Below are 22335 nucleotides of genomic sequence, written 5' to 3' on the forward strand. Positions count from 1 at the left end.
CACCCGAGCCACTGCCTGTTCACCCCGCTATCATCCAGAAGGCGAGGTCAGTACAGGTGCATCAAAGCTGGGACCGAGAGACTGAAAAACAGCTTCTATCTCAAGGCCATCAGACTGTTAAACAGTAACCACTAACATTGAGTGGCTGCTGCCAACACACTGACTCAACTCCAGCCACTTTAATAATGGGAATTGATGGGAAATTATGTAAATATCACTAGCCACTTTAAACAATGCTACCTTATATAATGTTACTTACCCTACATTATTCATCTCATATGCATACGTATATACTGTACTCTATATCACTGACTGCATCCTTATGTAATACATGTATCACTAGCCACTTTAACTATGCCACTTTTGTTTACATACTCATCTCATATGTATATACTGTACTCATACCATCTACTGTATCTTGCATATGCTGCTCTGTACCATCACTCATTCATATATCCTTATGTACATATTCTTTATCCCCTTACACTGTGTATAAGACAGTAGTTTAGGAATTGTTAGTTAGATTACTTGTTGGTTATTACTGCATTGTCGGAACTAGAAGCACAAGCATTTCGCTACACTCGCATTAACATCTGCTAACCATGTGTATGTGACAAATACATTTTGATTTGATTTGATTTGATATTTGCATTGCCCCCTCCCCTCTTCTACGATGCTGCTACTCTCTGTTATTATCTATGCATAGTCACTTTAATAACTCTACCTACATGTACATATTACCTCACTTACCTCGACACCGGTGCCCCCGCACATTGACTATGTACTGGTACCCCCCTGTATATAGCCTCCACATTGACTCTGTACTGGTAGACCCCTATATAGCCTCCACATTGACTCTGTACTGGTACCCCTGTATATAGCCTCCACATTGACTCTGTACTGGTACCCCCTGTATATAGCCTCCACATTGACTCTGTACTGGTACCCCCCTGTATATAGCCTCCACATTGACTCTGTACTGGTACCCCTGTATATAGCCTCCATATTGACTATGTACTGGTACCCCCTGTATATAGCCTCCACATTGACTCTGTACTGGTACCCCTGTATATAGCCTCCACATTGACTCTGTACTGGTACCCCTGTATATAGCCTCCACATTGACTATGTACTGGTACCCCCCTGTATATAGCCTCCACATTGACTCTGTACTGGTACCCCCTCTGTATATAGCCTCCACATTGACTATGTACTGGTACCCCCCTGTATATAGCCTCCACATTGACTGTGTACTGGTACCCCCCTGTATATAGCCTCCACATTGACTATGTACTGGTACCCCCCTCTATATAGCCTCCACATTGACTATGTACTGGTAGACCCTGTATATAGCCTCTACATTGACTATGTACTGGTACCCCCTGTATATAGCCTCCACATTGACTCTGTACTGGTACCCCCCTGTATATAGCCTCCACATTGACTATGTACTGGTACCCCCCTGTATATAGCCTCCACATTGACTATGTACTGGTACCCCCTGTATATAGCCTCCACATTGACTCTGTACTGGTACCCCTGTATATAGCCCCATTATTGTTATTTACTGCAGCTCTTTAATGATTTGTTATTCTTATCTCATACTTTTGTTGAGGTATTTTCTTGCACTGTTCGTTAAGGACTTGTAAGCATTTCACTTTAAGGTCTACAGTTGTATTCGCGCATGTGACAAATACAATGTGATTTGAATCGAAAATAATGGAATTAAGAAATATATCAACATTAGATTGAGCTACATTGGAGTGGCATTGATTAAAATACAGTAGAATATAATACAGTATATACATATGAGATGAGTAAAGAAGTATGTAAACATTATTAAAGTGACTAGTGTTCCATTATTAAAGTGGACAATGATTCCAAGTCTATGTACAGTTGAAGTCAGAAGTTTACATACACCTTAGCCATATACATTTAAACTCAGTTTTTCACAATTCCTGACATTTAATACTGGTATAAATTCCCTATTTTAGGTCAGTTAGGATCACCACTTTAACGAATGTGAAATGTCAGAATAGTAGTAAAGAGAATTATTTATTTCAGCTTGTATTTCTTTCATCACATTCCCAGTGGGTCAGAAGTGTACATACAGTATTTGGTAGCATTGCCTTTAAATTGTTTAACTTGGGTCAAACGTTTGGGGTAGCCTTCACAAGCCTCCCACAATAAGTTGGGTGAATTTTGGCCCCGTCACGACTGTCGTATGGATAATTAGACCAAGGCGCAGCGTGAGTAGAGTTCCACATTTTTATAATAGTGAAACTTCCAAAAACAACAAAGATAACGATCGTGAATCACGTAGCGCACATAGGCACTCACACAAAACAATATCCCACCTCGCAGGTGGGAATAAGGACACACTAAGTATGATCCCCAATTAGAGGTAACGATTATCAGCTGCCTCTAATTGGGAACCATACACACACACCAACATAGAAATATAATACCTAGAAACGCCCTAGTCACACCCTGACCTAAAACACCATAGAGAACCCAGAGGTTCCCATTCCTCCTGACCGAGCTGGTGTAAATGAGTCAGGTTTGTAGGCCTCCATGCTCGCACATGCTTTTTCAGTTCTGCCCAAACATTTTCTATAGGATTGAGGTCAGGGCTTTGTGATGGCCACTCCAATACCTTGACTTTGTTGTCCGTAAGCCATTTTGCTACAACTGGAGGTATGGTTGGGGTCATGTCCATTTGGAAGACCCATTTGCGACCAAGCTTCAACTTCCTAACTGTTGTGTTCTTTGGCTTTGATTTTCCCATGATGTCAAGCAAAGAGGCACTGAGTTTGAAGGTTTGCCTTGAAATACATCCACAGGTCCACCTCCAATTGACTCAAATGATGTAAATTAGCCTATCAGAAGCTTCTAAAGCCATGACATCTTTTTCTGGAATTTTCCAAGCTGTTTAAAGGCACAGTCAACTTAGTGTATGTACACTTCTGACCACTGGAATTGTGATACAGTGAATTATAAGTGAAATAATCTGTCTGTAAACAACTATTGGTACAATTACTCGTGTCATGCACAAAGTAGATATCCTAACCGACTTGCCAAAACTATAGTTTGTTAACAAGAAATTTGTGGAGTGGTTGAAAAACTAGTTTTAATGACTCCAACCTATGTGTATGTAAACCTCCGACTTCGACTGTATATAGGGCAGCAGCCTCTAAGGTGCAGGGTTGAGTAATCGAGTGGAAGTCGGCTAGTGATGGCTATTTAACAGTCTGCTTGCCTTAAGATAGAAGCTGTTCGTCAGTCTCTCATCCCAGCTTTGATGCACCCGTACTGACCTCACCTTCTGGATGATAGCGGTGTGAACAGGCCATGGCTTGAGGGGTTAATGTCCTTGATGATCTTTTTGGCCTTTCTGTGACATTGGGTGTTGTAGGTGTCCTGGAGAGCAGGTAGTTTGCCCCCAGTGATGCGTTGGGCAGACCACACCACCCTCTGGAGAGCCCTGCGGTTGGCGCTGCAGTGGATGTACCAGGTGGTGATACAGCGACACGATGCTCTCAATTGTGCATCTGTAAAAGTCTGTGAGGGTTTTTGGGGCCAAGCCAAATTTCTTCAGCCTCCTGAGGTTGAAGATGCACTGTTGTGCCTTCTTCACCACACTGTCTGTATAGGTGGACCATTTCAGATCGTCAGTGATGTGTACGCCGAGAACTTGAAGCTTTACACCTTCTCCACTGCGGTCCCGTAGATATGGATAGGGGCATGCTCCTCTGCTGTTTTCTGAAATCCACGATCCAGCTCCTTTGTTTTGTTGACGTTGAGTGAGACGTTATTTTCCTGACACCACTCTCCCAGGGCTCTCACCTCCTCCCTGTAGGCTGTCTTATCATTGTTGGTAATCAGGCCTACTACTGTTGTCGACTGCAAACTTGATGATTGAGTTGGAGGCGTGCATGGCCACATAGTCACGGGTGAACAGGAAGTACAGGAGGGGCTGAGCACGCACCCTTGTGGGGCCCCTGTGTTGAGGATCAGCGGGAGGTGTTGTTTCCTACCTTCACCACCTAGGAGTGAATTGTCAGGAAGTCCATGACCCAGTTGCACATCCCAGGGTTCAGACCCAGGGCCCCAAGCTTAATGATGAGCTTAGAGATTTTTATGGTGTTGAATGCTGAGCTATAGTCACTGAAAAGCATTCTTACATAGGTAGTCCTCTTGTTCAGATGAAATAGGTCTAGGGTGTCAGGTAAGGTAGAGGTGATTGAGAATACAATCAGAAATACTGTTAGAATGTTTTGAAATTGACTGCCATAGCCCCAATTTAAAAGTTAACATTTGCTGTCAATTACATCCTTTTTTTCACATGGTTGGGGTCACGAGAATTTTCAGATATCAAAATGGGGTCGTGGGCCAAAATATTTAGTGATGAACGCTATATGATTTCATTGTGCTTCAGCTTATTTAAATGTTTTTGTATTCCATAATGCCAGGTGACTACCTCCATCTCTCAGAGCTGAGGATTGTGCTGCTGGGATACAGAGTAGCTGGGAAGACTTCATCATGAAACACCATTCTGGGCAGAGAGGAGTTTGACCTGAAGACAGCTGTTCAGTGTGTGAAGAGACAGGGAGAAATAGCAGGGAGGCATCTAACTGTGGTTGACACTCCAGGCTGGTGGGCTAATCACCCCCTTAGAGAATACTCATGAGCTGCTTAAACAGGAGATTGTACTCAGTGTGTCTCTGTGTCCCCAGGACCCCATACGTTCCTCCTTGTCATAGATGTGGATGACTCATTCACTGAGGAATACAGAAGAGCAGTAGAGGAACACCTGGAGCTTCTCAGTGAGAAAGTCTGGAGTCATACAATAGCGCTGTTCACCCATGGGGACTTTCTAGGAGACACAGCCATTGATCAGCACATTGAGAGAGAAGGGAAGGCCCTCCAATGGCTTGTTGAGAAATGTGGAAACAGGTATCCTGTCTTCAACAATAAAAACAGGGGTGACAGAACGCAGATCACAGAGCTGCTGAATAACATAGAGGAGACGGTGGCAGGAAACAGAGGTGGACATTATGAGATAAAAGGAGAAATACTACTGGAGATAGAAGAGAAACGGAAAGCAGAGGAAGAGAATGCAAAACAGAGACTGATGAAGGTTCAGGAACGGAGAAAGACCCTCAGATCACTAATGGGTGAGATTATTTAATTTGTTATATTTTTTTGTCTCTGCTCAGGGTCTTTGAATTATTCAACTGATGGCATCTGGTATACACAGGTACAGTTACCTAAGTTATAATACAGTATGGGGTTACTAAAGCTACAGTCTGCCATTGGTAGTTTATTGCAGTTTTACTAAGTCAAAATTGTTCCCAGGGCAGATCTGCTCTAGGGGCAAAATTAATTTGATTGGGTTTTGAAAAGTTGTGCACTGAAGCACGAAACCATAGCTACTTCAGAATAGCTCCTACATTATACAATGCATTTGGAATGTATTCAGACCCCTTAACGTTTTCCACATTTTGTAACGTTACAGCCTTATTCTAAAATTGATCAAATCGTTTTTTTCCCACATCAATCTACACACAATACCCTATAATGACAAAGAAGAAACTAAATATACATAAGTATTCAGACCCTTTAATCAGTACTTTATTCAAGCACCTTTGGCATTGATTACAGCCTCGAGTCTCCTTGGGTATGACGCTACAAGCTTGGCACACCTATATTTGGGGAGTTTCTCCCATTCTTTTCTGCAGATCCTCTCAATCTCTGTCAGGTTGATTGGGAGTATCGCTGCCCAGCTAATTTCAGGTCTCTAGAGATGTTTGTTCGGGTCAAGTCAAGTCTGGGCTCTGGCTGAGCCTGTCAAGGACATTCAGAGACTTGTCCCGAAGACACTCCTGCATTGTATTGGCTGTGTGTTAGGGTTTTATCCTGTTGGAAGGTGGCCCTGAGCGCTCAGAAGTGGGTTTTCATCAAGGATCCCTCTGTACTTTGCTCCGTTCATCTTTCCATCAATCCTGAATAGTTTCCTGGTCCCTGCAGCTGAAAAATATCTCCACGGCATGATGCTGCCCCCACCATGCCTCACCGTAGGGATGGTGCCAGGTTTCCTCCAGACGTGACGCTTGGCATTCAGGTCAAAGAAGAAAGATCTTGGTTCCATCAGACCAAAGAATCTTGCTTCTCATGGTCTGTGAGTCCTTTAGGTGCCTTTTGGCCAACTCCAAGCAGGTAGTTATGTGCCTTTTACTGAGGCCACTCTACCACAAAGGCCTGATTGGTGGAGTGCTACGGAGATGGTTGTCCTTCTGGAAGGTTCTCCCATCTCCACAGAGAAACTCTGACGCTCTGTCATAGTGTCCATCGGGTTCTTGGTCATCTCCCTGACCAAGGCCCTTCTTTCCGATTGCTTAGTTTGGCCTGGCGGCCAGCTCTAGGTAGACTCTTGGTGGTTCAAAACTTCCTCCATTTAAGAATGATGGAAGCCACTGTGTTCTTGGGAACCTTCAATGCTGCAGAAATGTTTGGTACCTTTCCCCAGATCTGTGCCTCGACACAATCCTGTCTTGGAGCTCTACGGACAATTCCTTCAACCTCATGGCATGGTTTTGCTCTGACATGCACTGTCAACCGTGGGACCTCATAGAGACAGGTATGTGCCTTTCCAAATCCTCTCCAATCAATTGAATTTACCACAGGTGGACTCCAGTCAAGTTGTAGAAACATCTCAAGCATGATCAATGGAAACAGGATGCAACTGAGCTCAATTTTGAGTCTCATAGCAAAGGGTCTGAATACTTATGTAAATAAGGTGTTTCTGTTTCTGTTTATTTTAATACATTTACAAACATTCCTTTAAACCTGTTTCGCTTTGTCAGTGTGGGGGTATTGTGTGTAGATTGATGAGAAAAAAATGTTTAATCAATTTTAGAATAAGGCTGCAATGTAACAAAATGTGGAACAAGTCAAGGGCTCTGAATACTTTCTGAATGCACTGGTGCTACTTCAGTATCGCTCATTAGAAGATCTTTCAATTTACAACACATTCCATTGGGATGAATGTAGCCTATAATATGTTTTCATTATAGGGGAGAAAATACAAAATAAATGGTATTCTAAGACAACAACAACATCTCAGCCAGGTCTAATATAAAAGTTTATGTAAAATACCTTACAGCTTTTAGATCTATGCTACTTTGTTTTAATCCATGTTCAACATGAACTAGTCCCAAGCTTCTACTGCACTGGAATTGGAAGAATTTGCTTAAAGACCCAGTGCAGTATTTGTATGAATTAATCCCCATTTGCTGCTGCCAAGGCAGGAAATGTAATGTCATGAAATATTTGAAACGCTATATAACTGCCTTATTGTTGCTGGAGCCCAGGAAGGCAACCTACCTAGGCAAGGCAGCAGCTTCTCTTCCCGGGGTCCAGCAACATTAAGGCACTCATATAGCATTTCAAATATTTCATGACATTACATTTATAACATTTTTCACAACACATTAAGCCACTACTCTACTATCACATATTTACAATACAAAATCCATGTGCACCCTGTGTAGAGTGCATGCCTTATCATGTGTATGTGCAGTCAAAAACGTGTGTTTTATATATTTAAGCTGATCAATTTCAGCCTTTTATTCTTTATTTCTTTTGCTTGTTTTGGTGGGATGGAGTTTTGGCCTGCCTGGCAACATCACCAGGCGGTATAAGTTAATAGACCAATATCAAAGAGCGTTTTAACATCTCTGCCAATAACAACTAGTTTTCAGGTTACATATCCCTCCCACCAAACAATGTTACGATGAACTGACAACATAAGCTTTCGTAAGATAGTTACAAATCTACAACGTCAAAAACCCATTTTGGTTGGTACAATGTAAGTTGTCATGGTCAAAACATATTTCTCCTCCACATGCTCTGCCAGGCACCTATCTTCATCAATCAGGTTTGTGCACAGTTGAATAAAAAACTTACAAGACAGAATATTGCATTGAAAATCAGAGCAAGCTAACGTTAGATAGCTAGCTACATACTGTACTCGTTCACTCGTTCCCTCCTACATCCTTCCATCAACCCAAGCTAGATGATTCTTGCAAAGAAGAAAATTGAAAAAGGCAGTTGAGAATGAGACGTAGATGCATTTCTCCATGGTGTACACAGGAAGTATGGTTGCTGTCCTTTCAGCACCAAAGGCCTGTCACGTTTGATGTGACACTGTTGTTGTTGATAGTGTGATAGTGGTGTTAGGCTGCCATAGGTTGTGTAAACAGTGTTGTTTGTTTTGCAGGTCACATTATGTATGCTGTGTGTCACATGTTGTGTCCATGCCAGCGTGGAAGTATATGTGTGTGTAATAGGACTGCTCCTTCCCTTCATTTGACCTGTCCTGGTGATGAATTCCTCGCTCCTCCCTGTCCATGACTGGCCTACCTTATCAGTGACTGAAACCAGACTGTTGCCCTTTGCTTCCCTCAATAGGATCCATGAGATTTAACAATAACATGTTAGACAGAATGTAAACTTCCTGAACTTCCCCTTGTCTCTCAGTAACTTTCAATATACCTAGTTCTTATCCACCCTCCATTGACCCCAACATTTACATTCCTTATACATTATACATGGATTTTTCTTTGTTGGTCTCTGGGTAGAAAAATCTAGCTAGCACAGCCAGCTATTGGCTATGCATTCAGAAGCTGGACAGAAGGCCTATGTCATAGAACTCGCCAGTTTGTAGTCCTAAAACCCAGATATTTCTTACCTCTGGTTCATTCAGGCATTTCTATGGTGAAATGACGGGGAAAAGAGTAGGATTTTGGGATAAACCCCGAAACTAAGGTCTGAGGGTAACACGGACTTAGGAGATCTTATAAATTGTGTTCTATGAGATAACATCAGTCAGTTACATGACCTTTATAAATTATGAAGCCTTTATGTGCTTGTTTTTTACATAAATGCTTCAAAATTCACAAAATGTGACGTTAGTTGATGAAGATTATCTCATCGAACAAAACGTATAAGATCTCCTAAGCCTGTGTTTACCACAGACCTTACCTTCAGCATTCATCGAAAAATTCTATAAAAACTAATTTAAAAAAAAAAACATTAATTTGGCCATAGGCTAAGTCCAACGAACAATGGCAGAGATTTTGCCAACAAAAAGACGCCATTACTATTGCTCTGTATTCAACCGTATTAGAACAGAATTTTGGAGTGACAGTGGAATGAACCAATCACATTTTGACTTGCAGTGGGTGACACCATTAAAAACAGTGATGTCTCTCGACAGCTGTTATCAAGTTCAAGGTGGATGTTTTTGATAATTTGTTAGCATCACCCTTTTCAAGATTAACGTTCAAATTTAGTTTACAAATAATCATAATCTGGTGAGTGGCACAGTTTTTTTGCTGCAGCTCGCTTTTTGCTGCAGCTCGCTTGCATCGTTGCATTTACACGAGATCACCGGTTCGTGTGATGAACATGATCAAATATATTTGCAATGGGAAGTAATAGCTGGTTTGTTAATTTCCTTTTGGAAATGAAATGGGGCCTACTGGGAGCTACTGGAGTGAATGGGTTGCTTATTCCTTATATTCAATGCTGTACGTGACTGCTGTCGCCTGTGTATCAGCTGTGTCTATGTGTTTGACCAAAACTGTCTCTCCTTTTTAGCACAATGGAGTGCACAGGTAGTACGAAGCCTGTCACCTTTGATGTGACACTTGTTGATAGTGGTGTTAGGCTACCATAGGTTGTGTAAACAGTGTGTTTTTTGTTTTTGCTGGTCACATTATTTAATGCTGTGTGTCACATGTTGTGTCCATGCCGGTTCTGTTTCTGTGTGTTCGGCAGCCAGGAGCACAGCCAGGTCTGTTTGTTTCATTCATAATGTAATTTAAAAACTATTGCTCCTCCTTCACTAGAACTAGAATGGTCTGAAAACAAAAAAATATGTTGGGTGCATTAAGTTATGATAAGCTTTCTGTTATTTTCTAGTTTAATACAATGTGTTGGAAAATTTCTGGTCCATCTGAAGGCATAGTCACATTTCGCCACTGCATACCACAGTGCCTTGCGAAAGTATTCACCCCCTTGGCATTCTTCCTATTTTGTTGCTTTATAACCTTTAAAATATATATTTTTAGGGGGTTTGTATCATTTGATTTACACAACATGCCTACCACTTTGAAGATGCAAAATATTATTGGTTTGTGAAACAAACAAGAAATAAGACAAAACAGAACTTGAGCGTGCACAATTATACTCCCCCCCAAAAGTCAATACTTTGTAGAGCCACCTTTGTAGCAATTACAGCAAATATGTCTCTGATCTTGGCACATCTAGCCACTTGGATTTTTGCCCGTTCTTCAAGGCAAAACTGCTCCAGCTCTTTCAAGTTGGGTTCTGCTGGTGTACAGCAATTTTGAAGACATACTACAGATTCTCTCTTTTTTTTTTACCCCCTTTTTCTCCCCAATTTCGTGGTATCCAATTGTTAGTAATTACTATCTTGTCTCATCGCTACAACTCCCGTACGGGCTCGGGAGAGACGAAGGTCGAAAGCCACGCGTCCACCGAAACACAACCCCAAAAAGCCGCACTGCTTCTTAACACAGCTGCTATGAAGGTGAACTGTATCTGTTGAAAAACTTTTCTTAAACGGAGCAAACGGAATGAAATGGGGATAAACATACCTTGATTTGTCCAATAGAAACTCTTCTTTGCAACAGTTGGACTAATGATTACACCCTAGATGCAGGCAAGAGTGTCTAAGGTGGTATTGAATGTGTCACTGTCATTAATTCAGTGGGTCCTGTTATAAGTGTACAGGCTGGCAGACCTTGGGAGGATTGGAGCAGTGGCCGCAGGCATAATCCCAATTCTACTGGAGCTGAATATTCAGTCTATGGCAAGAAGTTCCTCTCCACTGGCAGCTGTTCTCCTCCTTGACATACTTTCCTCAGTATTATTTTATTGGTATGCCTTTATAGGCCAGAGATGATAGGAATGTGAATATTATGTGATACCTTGATGTGATTATGAGTACTTGTGCTAATGATAACACTGAGATGATGTAACCATGTTGTGCTTGTTGTCAGCAGTGATTGTCCAGAGCGCTTGGAGCTGAAGATGTCTCGAATGTACCTATAAATCTGTTATAGGAAATAAAATGTATTTTGGTATCTGATATCTGACTGATCATTCTCATGCTCCACTCCTTGATGTAAATAACCTGTGCATTGTTAGTTTACTTCCAGGACCTCACCTATGAAATGGTGACGTAGTATCGGCTACAGGAATCTTTATTTGTGGTTAAATCCTCCATGTTACAATGGCATATGAGGAATCTTATAATGGACACTTTATACAGAGTAGAAATGTACCTCTTTCATTGTGAACAGGGGAAAATAATCTCTCCTGCTCTCTCTCTGACAGGTGACTCCCTCCATCTCTCAGAGTTAAGGATTATGCTGCTGGGGTACAGAGGGGGATCTGGGAAGAGTTCAGCAGGAAACACCATACTGGGCAGAGAGGCATTTGACCTGAAGACAACTGCTCAGTGTGTGAAGAGACAGGAGAAGTAGCAGGGAGGCAGGTCACTGTCATCGACACTCCTGGCTGGTGGAAGAATCTTCCTGTAGAAAGGACTCCTGAGCTGGTTAAACAGGAGATTTTGCTCAGTGTGTCTCTGTGTCCCCCAGGACCCCACACTTTCCTCCTTGTCATATCGGTGGGGTTTTTATACACTGAGGAAGACAGAAGAGCAGTAGAGGAACACTTGACCCTTCTCTGTGAGACGGTCTGGAGTCACACTATAGTGCTGTTTACCCGTGGGGACTGTCTAGGAGACACAACCATTGAGCAGCACATTGAGAGTGAAGGGGAGGCCCTCAAGTGGCTTGCTGATAAATGTGGGAACAGGTATCATATCCTCAACAATGAGAACAGCGGGGATGTCACTCAGGTCACAGAACTGCTGGAGAAGATAGAAGAGATGGTGGCAGGAAACAGAGGAGGACATTTTGAGATAAAGAGGGAGCTACTAGAGAAGATAGAAGTTTGGAGGAGAAAAAGGAAGACAAAGCTAAAGAGCTGTGCATGAGGGTAAAGAAACAGAGATCCATAGAAGATTTATAGGTGAGTTTTCTGTTCATGGTTTATTTTTCAAACTGCTTGTCAGGAATAAAAGCACCAGAGAATTGTAATTGACAGTATACATTTTAATTCTCTGTCATGTCTTATTATGTCTTGTTCCTGTTCTTTCTCTTCACTCTGTCTCTCTCTGCTGGTCTTATTAGGTTACCTTCTCTTTCTCTCCTTCTCCAGCTGTTCCTCATCTCCTCTAACTACCTCGTTCACCCTTTCCCCACCTGTTCCCTTTTTCCCTCTGATTAGGTCTCTATTTCTCTCTGTTCCTGCTACTTTCGGTGTCAGATTCTCATGCCAGAAGCAAGCTATCGTCTCGTTTGCTTCATCCTTGTCCTATCCTGTCGGAATCTGCCTGGCAGGTGCATCCTGTACACTACTAACTGTCTTTCGTTTGCACTGTGTCCAGTTCATCTGATGCTACGTGAGATCAGGTACAACTGTTCCTCTATGACCCGCGCCTACCCAGAGCGACCAGCAGCCTGTCGCCGCTAACCCAGCTATTCTCCTCTGCTGCTAAGAAGGGGACTCTCTTGTTATTTATCAGAGGGACTTTATGTTTCATTTGTCGCCCTCTCTGCGGGTTGTCTATTTTTGCCATTATCAACGTCTGAAGAGGATCTATGTCTTTCCTGTGTTCTCATTAAAGAACTCTGTTTTTGTTAAACCGCTTTTGGGTCCTCACTCAAGTGCACAACATTCTCAGCAGGACACATATTTTCCTAATTATAGATGGACCCACTCTCCATGACTTTTTCCAAATTTGTGCAGTTAAAATTAAAATGAATTTAATTGTAATTAGAAACACCTTACAGCAGTCAGTCTTTTTGGTATGTCTAAGAGCTGTGCACACCTTATTCTTTTTTTAAATGATTCAAGCTTTGTGAAGTTTGTTGTGGATCATTGCTAGACAACCATTTTCTTGCCATAGGTTTTAAAGCAAATTTAAGTCAAAACTGTAAATAGGAAACTCAGGAACATTCAATGTCGTCTTTGCCATTAACTCCAGTGTAAATTTGGCCTTGTGTTTTAGGGTTATTGTTCTCCTGAAAGGTAAATTTGTCTCCCAGTGCCTGTTGGAAAGCAGACTGAACCAGGTTTTCCTATAGGATTTTGCCTGTGCTTAGCTACATTCGGTTTTCTTTTTATCCTGAAAAACTCCCCAGTCCTTGCCGATGATAAGCATACCCATAACATAATACAGCCACCACCATGCTTGAAAATATGGAGAGTGGTACGCAGTAATGTGTTGTGCTGGATTTGCCCCAAACATAACACTTTGTATTCAGGATAAAATGTTAATTCCTTTGCCACATGTTTTGCAGTATTGCTTTAGTGTCTTGTTGAAAACTGGATGCAATGTTTTGGAATATGTTTTATTCTGTACAGGCTTCCTTCTATTCACGCCATTATTTAACTCAATATTTTGGAGTAACTACAATGTTGTTGATTCATCCTCAGTTTTCTTTTATCACAGCCATTAAACTGTGCAACTGTTTTAAAATCACCATTATGGTGAAAATCCTAAGCAGTTTCCTTCCTCTCTGGCAACTGACGTAGGAAAGACACCTATATATTTGTATTGATACACCATCCAAAGCTAACTTCATGCTCAAAGAGATATTCAGTGTCAGCTCTTTTTTTATTTATATATGTTTTTATCTACCAATCGGTGCCCTTTTTGTGGGGCATTGTAAAACCTCCCTGGTCTTTAAATCTGTGCTTGAATTCATTACTCAATTGAAGAACCTTACAGGTAATTGTGTATTTATTTAACTAGGCAAATCAGTTAAGAACAAATTCTCATTTTCAATGATGGCCTAGGAACAGTGGGTTAACTTCTATGGTATAGGGATGCTTGCGTCCCACTTGGCCAAAAGCCAGGAAAAATGCAGCACGGCAAATTCAAATAAAATTATATAAAAATCAAACTTTCATTAAATCACACATGTAAGATACTAAATTAAAGCTACACTCATTGTGAATCCAGTCAACATGTCAGATTTTAAAAAGGTTTTTCGGTGAAAGCATAAGAAGCCATTATCTGATGATAGCACAACAGTAAACAAAGCGGGTAGCATATTTCAACCCTGCAGGCACTACACAAAATGCAGAAATAAAATATAAAACATGCCTTACCTTTGACAAGCTTCTTTTTGTTGTCACTCCAATATGTCCCATAAACATCACAATTGGTCCTTTTGTTAGATTAATTCCGTCCATATATATCCAAAATGTCCATTTATTTGGCGCATTTGATCCAGAAAAAAACAGCTTCCAAATTGTGCAACGTCACTACTTTGCCAAAACATTTTTAAACGTTAATAATCGATCAAATTGAAGACGGGGCTATCTGTGTTCAATACAGGAAGATGACAAACCAAGCTAATTTTCAAGTCTTGCGCAAATCTCAACAGTGTTACGCCGTTCCTAGATGGCCGTATTCTTCATTGCACAAATTAATAACCTCAACCAAATTCCAAAGACTGGTGACATCCAGTGGAAGCAGTTGGAGCTGAAAACAAGTTCATAAGAAGTATCGTTTCTCAGTGAACAGACAGACCTCAAAAAAAAAATCAATCTGAATGGTTAGTCCTCAGGGTTTTGCCTGCTACATAAGTTCTGTTATACTCATGATTCAAACAGTTTTAGAAACGGCAGTGTTTTCTATCCAAATCTACTAATAATATGCATGTCTTATATTCTTGGCATGAGTATCAGGAAGTTGAAATTGGGCACGCTATTTATCCAAAAGTGAAAATGCTGCTCCCTATGCCTTAAGAAGTTAACTGTCTGTGAGTCCATGCAACTTATTATGTGACTTAAGCATATTTTTTGACTTGCCATAAAAAAGTGGTTGAACAATTTTTGACTGAAGACATTTCAGCTTTTAATTTTTAATGAATTTGTAAAAATGTCTAAACAAAATTCCACTTTGACATTTATGGGCTATTGTGTAGATCTTGCTATTATGTGGGGCTCCCGTGTGGAACAGTGGTCTAAGGCACAGCATTTCAGTGCTAGAGGTGTCACTACAGAGCCAAGTTCAATTCCAGACTGTGTCACAACCAGCTGTGATCCAGCACAATTGGCCCAGCATTGATAGGGTTAGGCCATCATTGTAAATAACTATTTGTTCTTAACTGACTTGCCTAGTTAAATATATATGTATTTTAAAGATCAGTGACAATACATCTCAATTTAATACATGTTATATTCAGGCTGTAAAGAAGTGATGTAAATACTTTCTGAAGGCACTGAACATGCATCAACCGCTGACATTATTTTTAAGTTAATACGAGTAACCCAATTTTTGAAACTTCAGATTAGCTGTGTTAAAATGAATGTTTTGAAAATTCTTTTGAAAATTGCATTCTACAATGTTCTCTATGTTATCATAATGCTCCCAAATCACATGTTCAGATAAATAAAAGCTATGTTCTCTCTGACAGGTGACTCACTCCATCTGCTGGGATCCAGAGATGCTGGGAAGAGTTCAGCAGGAAACACCATCCTGGGCAGCTCAGTGTGTGAAGAGACAGGGAGGAGTAGCAGGGAGGCAGGTCACTGTGGTTGACACTCCTGGCTGGTGGAAGAACCTCCCTGTGGAGTACACTCCTGAGCTGGTTAAACAGGAGATTGTGTTCAGTGCGTCTTTGTGTCCCCCAGGACCCTACACTCTCTTCCTGGTCATTTGGGTGGATGTTTCGTTCAAAGAAGAAGAGACAAATGCTGCAGAGGACCACCTGGAGCTTCTCAGTGAGGGAGTCTGGAGTCACACTATAGTGCTGTTCACCCATGGGGACTGTCTGGGAGACACAACCATTGATCATCATATTCAGAGAGAAGGGAAGGCCCTCCAGTGGCTTGTTGAGAAATGTGTGAACAGATTTCATGTCCTCAACAATAACAACAGTGGTGATGCCACTCAGGTCACAGAGCTGCTGGAGAAGATAGATGAGTTGGTGGCAGCCAACAGTGGAGATGTGTTTTACCCTGAAAGAGATTGTAAAGAAGGAATGAATTTCATACCTGAGGAGATGTTTGAGAAACCATCTTTGCCATTAAAGGGAGCTCACAGCATATACCCTCTTCTTCTGAGTAGTAAGTATGGTACTCTGAAAGTACCTTTAAATCTCAAGCGTGCTACAATGTTCTTGTTTGGCTGCCTCAATTTAAAAAGGTTAGTTTACCAACTTAGAGGTGCACATATGTTTACAAAAGGATCATGATTTTTGTTTTTTTAATCAAGATTCCAGTCACACTGGAAAAATAAATAACATTTAAACAAAATAAGACAAAATAAATGCTACAGTCCACTTTCCTTCTGTTATTAACATGATTCATAAACCTGAACCAAACACCATCATAGTGTAGATATCAGTATAGCTTATTTGTTTAGTCTAAAACGTTGGGGGAGGGTGCGGGGCTGCTAACCTGACATATGGAATTGTTTTCAGATGGTCATACTATGGATCATTTAACTATTTGATTTAGAATTTTAGGACCCCTTTAGGTATTAAATAAAAACAATTTATTATTTTTGACTATAAAATATAGATTTTTGCCTATTACTAAAGCCCATAGAAACACATTGAAAAACACATTAATAAATGGCAAAAAGGACAGTAAAAAAATACAATCATAAGAAACAAGATGTTGAAGTATCTGTCCTAAATCTAGAAGATATTAAAAAAAATCAAGAAATATATATAATTTACTTTTTGTACACATATTTAACTCCTTTTTTTGGTTAGGCACAAAATTACCTTCATACTTCCATTAGTTTTTTAAAACGGGTACCGGTTATCTTCAGGCAAGTCCGTCACACTTGTGGGGGTCGTAGCACAAAACAGAGAACACCATAATGTTTGTTAGAATCTCCACTTTCCACAGTGAGGTCCCAGTTTGTAGCCCAAACGGTTTGGACACTACCAAACAGAAGTTGGCACATCGACGGTACCGACTTCAAATGATTCTCCTGATATTTGTTGGGGTCAAAACGGTTGGTAGGAAGTCTCATGGTCTGACAAACACCGCTCCAGCTCTGCCACCTTTCACCACAGATGCGGAAGTGCGACACTGGTGGATGCAGTGGATTGAGACGCATCCAACGCAAAAACATATCTCTGGAGATTCACTACCATTCAAAAGTTTGGGTTCACTTAGAAATGTCCTTGTTTTTTTTTGTCCATTAAAATACATTAAATTGATCATAAATACAGTGTAGACATTGTTAATGTTGTAAATGACTATTGTAGCTGAAAACAGTTGATTTTATGGAATACCTACATAGGCGTAGAGAGGCCCATTATCAGCAACAATCACTCCTGTGTTCCAATGGCAAGCTGTGTTAGCTAATCCAAGTTGATCATTTTAAAAAGACTAATGGATCATGAGAGAACCATTTTGCAATTATGTTAGCACAGCTGAAAACTGTTGTACTGATTCAAGAAGCAATACAACTGGCCTTTTTTAGACTAGTTGAGTATCTGGAGCATTAGCATTTGTGGGTTCGATTACAGAAATTGCCAAGAAACTGAAGATCTCGTACAGCGCTGTGTACTACTCCCTTCACAGAACAGCGCAAACTAGCCCTAACCAGATTAGAAAGAGGAGTGGGAGACCCCAGTGCACAACTGAGCAAGAGGACAAGTACATTAGTGTCTATTTTGAGAAACAGATGCCTCACAAGTCCTCAACTGGCAGCTTCATTAAATAGTACCCGCAAAACACCAGTCTCAACGTCAACAGTGAAGAGGCGACTCTGGGATGCTGGCCTTCTAGGCAGAGTTCCTCTTTCCAGTGTCTGTGTTCTTTTGCCCATCTTAATCTTTTATTTTTATTGGCCAGTCTGAGATGGGGCTTTTTCTTTGCAACTCTGCCTAGAAGGCCAGCATCGTGGAGTCTCCTATTCACTGTTGACGTTGAGACTGGTGTTGACCCCAAACTTTTGAACAGTATTGTATCTAGCTTAAACTGATGAATTATGATGAGAATTGTTTTGTTATGTAATTTATATTACAAGATAACATTTAAGCAAAATTAAACAAAATCCTAGAGACCACTTTCCTTCTGTTATTAACATTAGTCATGAAACTGAACCAACCACCATCATAGTGTAGATATCAACATTGCTTATTTCTTTTGAATCTAAGACGTTTGGAGAGAGGAAATTGATGGGGATTTGTTTATGTAATTTAGCAATCGACTTTATCTACATGATGCAAGCATTGTTTTGTTCTACAGTGAGTGGAGGCAGCAGACCCGAGACTGGATATGATGGTTCAGACCAGATGTCTGGGATTGGATCTGTAGCTGAATCTCTGCTGAGGCTAGTGGGTAGGATGTTACAGTTCTTCCCTGAGAATAGTTTTATCTAAATACAAATAAAGTGTTGAATGCGTTTATCATTCACCAAGCAAGAAAAAGTAATGGATTGTAGTGTACTTCAGCCTAATCTAAAGTGCCTTGCAAAGGATTCGGCCCCCTTGAACTTTGCGACCTTTTGCCACATTTCAGGCTTCAAACCCAAAGATAACTATTTTTTTGTGAAGAATCAACAACAAGTGGGACACAATCATGAAGTGGAACGACATTTATTGGATATTGCAAACATTTTTAACAAATCAAAAACTGAAATTGGGCGTGCAAATTATTCAGCCCCCTTAAGTTAATACTTTGTAGCGCCACCTTTTGCTGCGATTACAGCTGTAAGTCGCTTGGGGTATGTCTCTATCAGTTTTGCACATCGAGAGACTGAAATTTTTCCACATTCCTCCTTGCAAAACAGCTCGAGCTCAGTTGGATGGAGAGCATTTGTGAACAGCAGTTTTCAGTTCTTTCCACAGATTCTCGATTGGATTCAGGTCTGGACTTTGACTTGGCCATTCTAACACCTGGATATGTTTATTTTTGAACCATTCCATTGTAGATTTTGCTTTATGTTTTGGATCATTGTCTTGTTGGAAGACAAATCTCCGTCCCAGTCCCAGGTCTTTTGCAGACTCCATCAGGTTTTCTTCCAGAATGGTCCTGTATTTGGCTCCATCCATCTTCCCATCAATTTTAACCATCTTCCCTGTCCCTGCTGAAGAAAAGCAAGCCCAAACCATGATGCTGCCACCACCATGTTTGACAGTGGGTATGGTGTGTTCAGGGTGATGAGCTGTGTTGCTTTTACGCCAAACATAACGTTTTGCATTGTTGCCAAAAAGTTCAATTTTGGTTTCATCTGACCAGAGCACCTTCTTCCACATGTTTGGTGTGTCTCCCAGGTGGCTTGTGGCAAACTTTAAACAACACTTTTTATGGATATCTTTAAGAAATGGCTTTCTTCTTGCCCCTCTTCCATAAAGACCAGATTTGTACAATATATGACGGATTGTTGTCCTATGGACAGAGTCTCCCACCTCAGCTGTAGATCTCTGCAGTTCATCCAGAGTGATCATGGGCCTCTTGGCTGCATCTCTGATCAGTCTTCTCCTTGTATGAGCTGAAAGTTTAGAGGGACGGCCAGGTCTTGGTAGATTTGCAGTGGTCTGATACTCCTTCCATTTCAATATTATCGCGTGCACAGTGCTCCTTGGGATGTTTAAAGCTTGGGAAATCTTTTTGTATCCAAATCCGGCTTTAAACTTCTTCACAACAGTATCTCGGACCTGCCTGGTGTGTTCCTTGTTCTTCATGATGCTCTCTGTGCTTTTAACGGACCTCTGAGACTATCACCGTGCAGGTGCATTTATACGGAGACTTGATTACACACAGGTGGATTGTATTTATCATCATTAGTCATTTAGGTCAACATTGGATCATTCAAAGATCCTCACTGAACTTCTGGAGAGAGTTTGCTGCACTGAAAGTAAAGGGGCTGAATAATTTTGCACGCCCAATTTTTCAGTTTTTGCTTTGTTAAAAAAGTTTGAAATATCCGATAAATGTTGTTCCACTTCATGATTGTGTCCCACTTGTTGTTGATTCTTCACAAAAAAATACAGTTTTATATCTTTATGTTTGAAGCCTGAAATGTGGCAAAAAGGCCGCAAAGTTCAAGGGGGCCGAATACTTTCGCAAGGCACTGTATATATTTTTTAAAATCCTCTCCTGCTGTCCTGGCAACAGAGACCATTCATAAGAAGGGGCTAGAAGCATATTATATGGTGAGCTACCGAGTGGCTAGGACAGGCAAGCCCCATACTATTGTGGAGGACTTACTTCTTCCTGCTGCCGCAGTTATGGCTGGGACAATACTGGGGAAAAGACAGGAGATGTTATGAAACAATTACTGCTTCGCATACAAGCCAGTGAATTCTATGCGTTACAGCTGGATGAGTCAACAGACGTGGCGGACCTGGCACAGCTCCTGGTATATGTCCGTTACGTTTATAGTGGTTTGCAGAAGATGATGTCTTCCTTAATTGACCACCCATAAACGTAACGGACATATACCAGGAGCTGTGCCAGGTCCGCCACGTCTGTTGACTCATCCAGCTGTAACGCATAGCTCTTAGGCTGCATCAGATTCACAACTGTCAGTGTCCATGCTAGCTGGGCTACCAACAAATGCAGAATTACTGATGCTAGCATTGGATGTGCTCGAAGAAGCAGAACAACTTGTGTCGTCGACAGGTGCAGTACTGCTGGTAGTAGCAGTACTACCAGTAGAGCTGGTAATAGTCTCTATGGACTCGGGCCTTACTTTAAACCATTTATCAATTTTCGAGCAAACGGAATGAGCAGCAGCTACTTTTGGCTACATACGGACCGTTAGTGGAATTCCCGCGAGAGAGAAATGGTTAATGTGATTGGATGTTAATTATTTGACCAGGCTCCCTGTATTTCACATTGTGTTATTTCGCTGAACACTAGAGGGTTTAATAAAACATTTGGCAGTGAAACGAGGCCACTCAGGCGAGAGAAAAAACTCACCCAAATGTATAGCTCCGATGGAAAATATAAATGGACTGTGAAAATTGTACGTTTAAAAAAAAAAATGTGAATCACATTTTTATTTGGCGTAACCCGACGGCATTGCGCGTACCACAGTTTGGGAGTGCCTTGTATAGAACAAGCCGTCTATACAACTTATAGGTTATGTGACACCTCAGCAACGTGAGGTAATTATTAGCATGAATGGACAATGTTTAGTTATCAGTGTACATAGGTTTGGCCGCAGGCATAAACCCCAAGCAACTTGCTGTTGAGAGTTAAAATAGTAGAATACACAAGGTGCAAGTTTGAAATGTGGTTGTGCATCAGCAATTTCTCTTCTGTCAGTCACTGACAGTCACTCAATCAGCCATGTCAGCTAACAATTTTTAGACTGTTAAATGAGTCTATCCAGCTATCAAAACTTGTAGTAATCATGGCCGTTCACGCAGGGCACATACCCAGGTGCCCTGACCCATAGGAGGTCCCCATTGATTTTGATAGTCCCTCTCATTCAAATATCATAAACATTGTATAAGTCATGGCAAAATGGGTAGAATTGCAGGAAATTAGCAGTAAAACTGAAAAATTATTCTCTCTGACCCTTTGAAAAATGAGTAGAATTGCATGAAATAAAATGCATCTCCAGCCCATGGCAAAATGTGCAAAATTGCAGGAAATTAATTGAGCTTAAATTTCTCTCCGCTGTTACAAGGGGGACCACTAAAATGTTTTGCCCACCAGAACCTGGTTCATCTCTAGGTTTCTTCCTTGGTTCTAGTTTTTCCGAGCCACCGTGTATCTACATTTGGGGTTTGAGGCTAGGTTTCTGTATAGCTCTTTGTGACATCGGCTGATGTAAAAGGGCTTTATAAATACATTTGATTGATTGATTGATAGGTGGGCGGAGCCAGCCATGAGTGTACATCTGGCACAATGTGACATCATCATCACTATGCGACATCATCATCACTATGCGACATCATCATCACTATGCGACATCATCAGTAAACAACATAATTCACCTTAGCTTTAGGGTAGATGTCCTGTATCTTCTTCAGATCCCAGGAGAGACTGTATTTTTCCCTCGACTTAGAGTGCAGTCCGAACAGACCGGTATGTAAGTGTTCCTGTTTGTTGTTGCTTCACGTGCCACAGATTAACAGATGATTATCAATGAGGACATGAAGACCTAATGGGGGAATTGAACACTACCTAAATGTTTTGTCTTGAACCATGTTTTAAGAAGAAAAAAAGCAACTTTTTAGC

The 22335-nt window shown here is 41.1% G+C and overlaps 1 pseudogene; it reads left to right on the top strand.

The window, feature by feature from the left end:
* The first annotated feature begins 3415 nt into the window (after nt 1–3415).
* Nucleotides 3416–17996, top strand: LOC135535686 (GTPase IMAP family member 8-like; annotated as a pseudogene).
* The last annotated feature ends 4339 nt before the right edge of the window (nt 17997–22335 follow it).

This window comes from Oncorhynchus masou, unplaced genomic scaffold (assembly GCF_036934945.1).
Source record: "Oncorhynchus masou masou isolate Uvic2021 unplaced genomic scaffold, UVic_Omas_1.1 unplaced_scaffold_4988, whole genome shotgun sequence".
Taxonomy (NCBI): domain Eukaryota; kingdom Metazoa; phylum Chordata; class Actinopteri; order Salmoniformes; family Salmonidae; genus Oncorhynchus; species Oncorhynchus masou.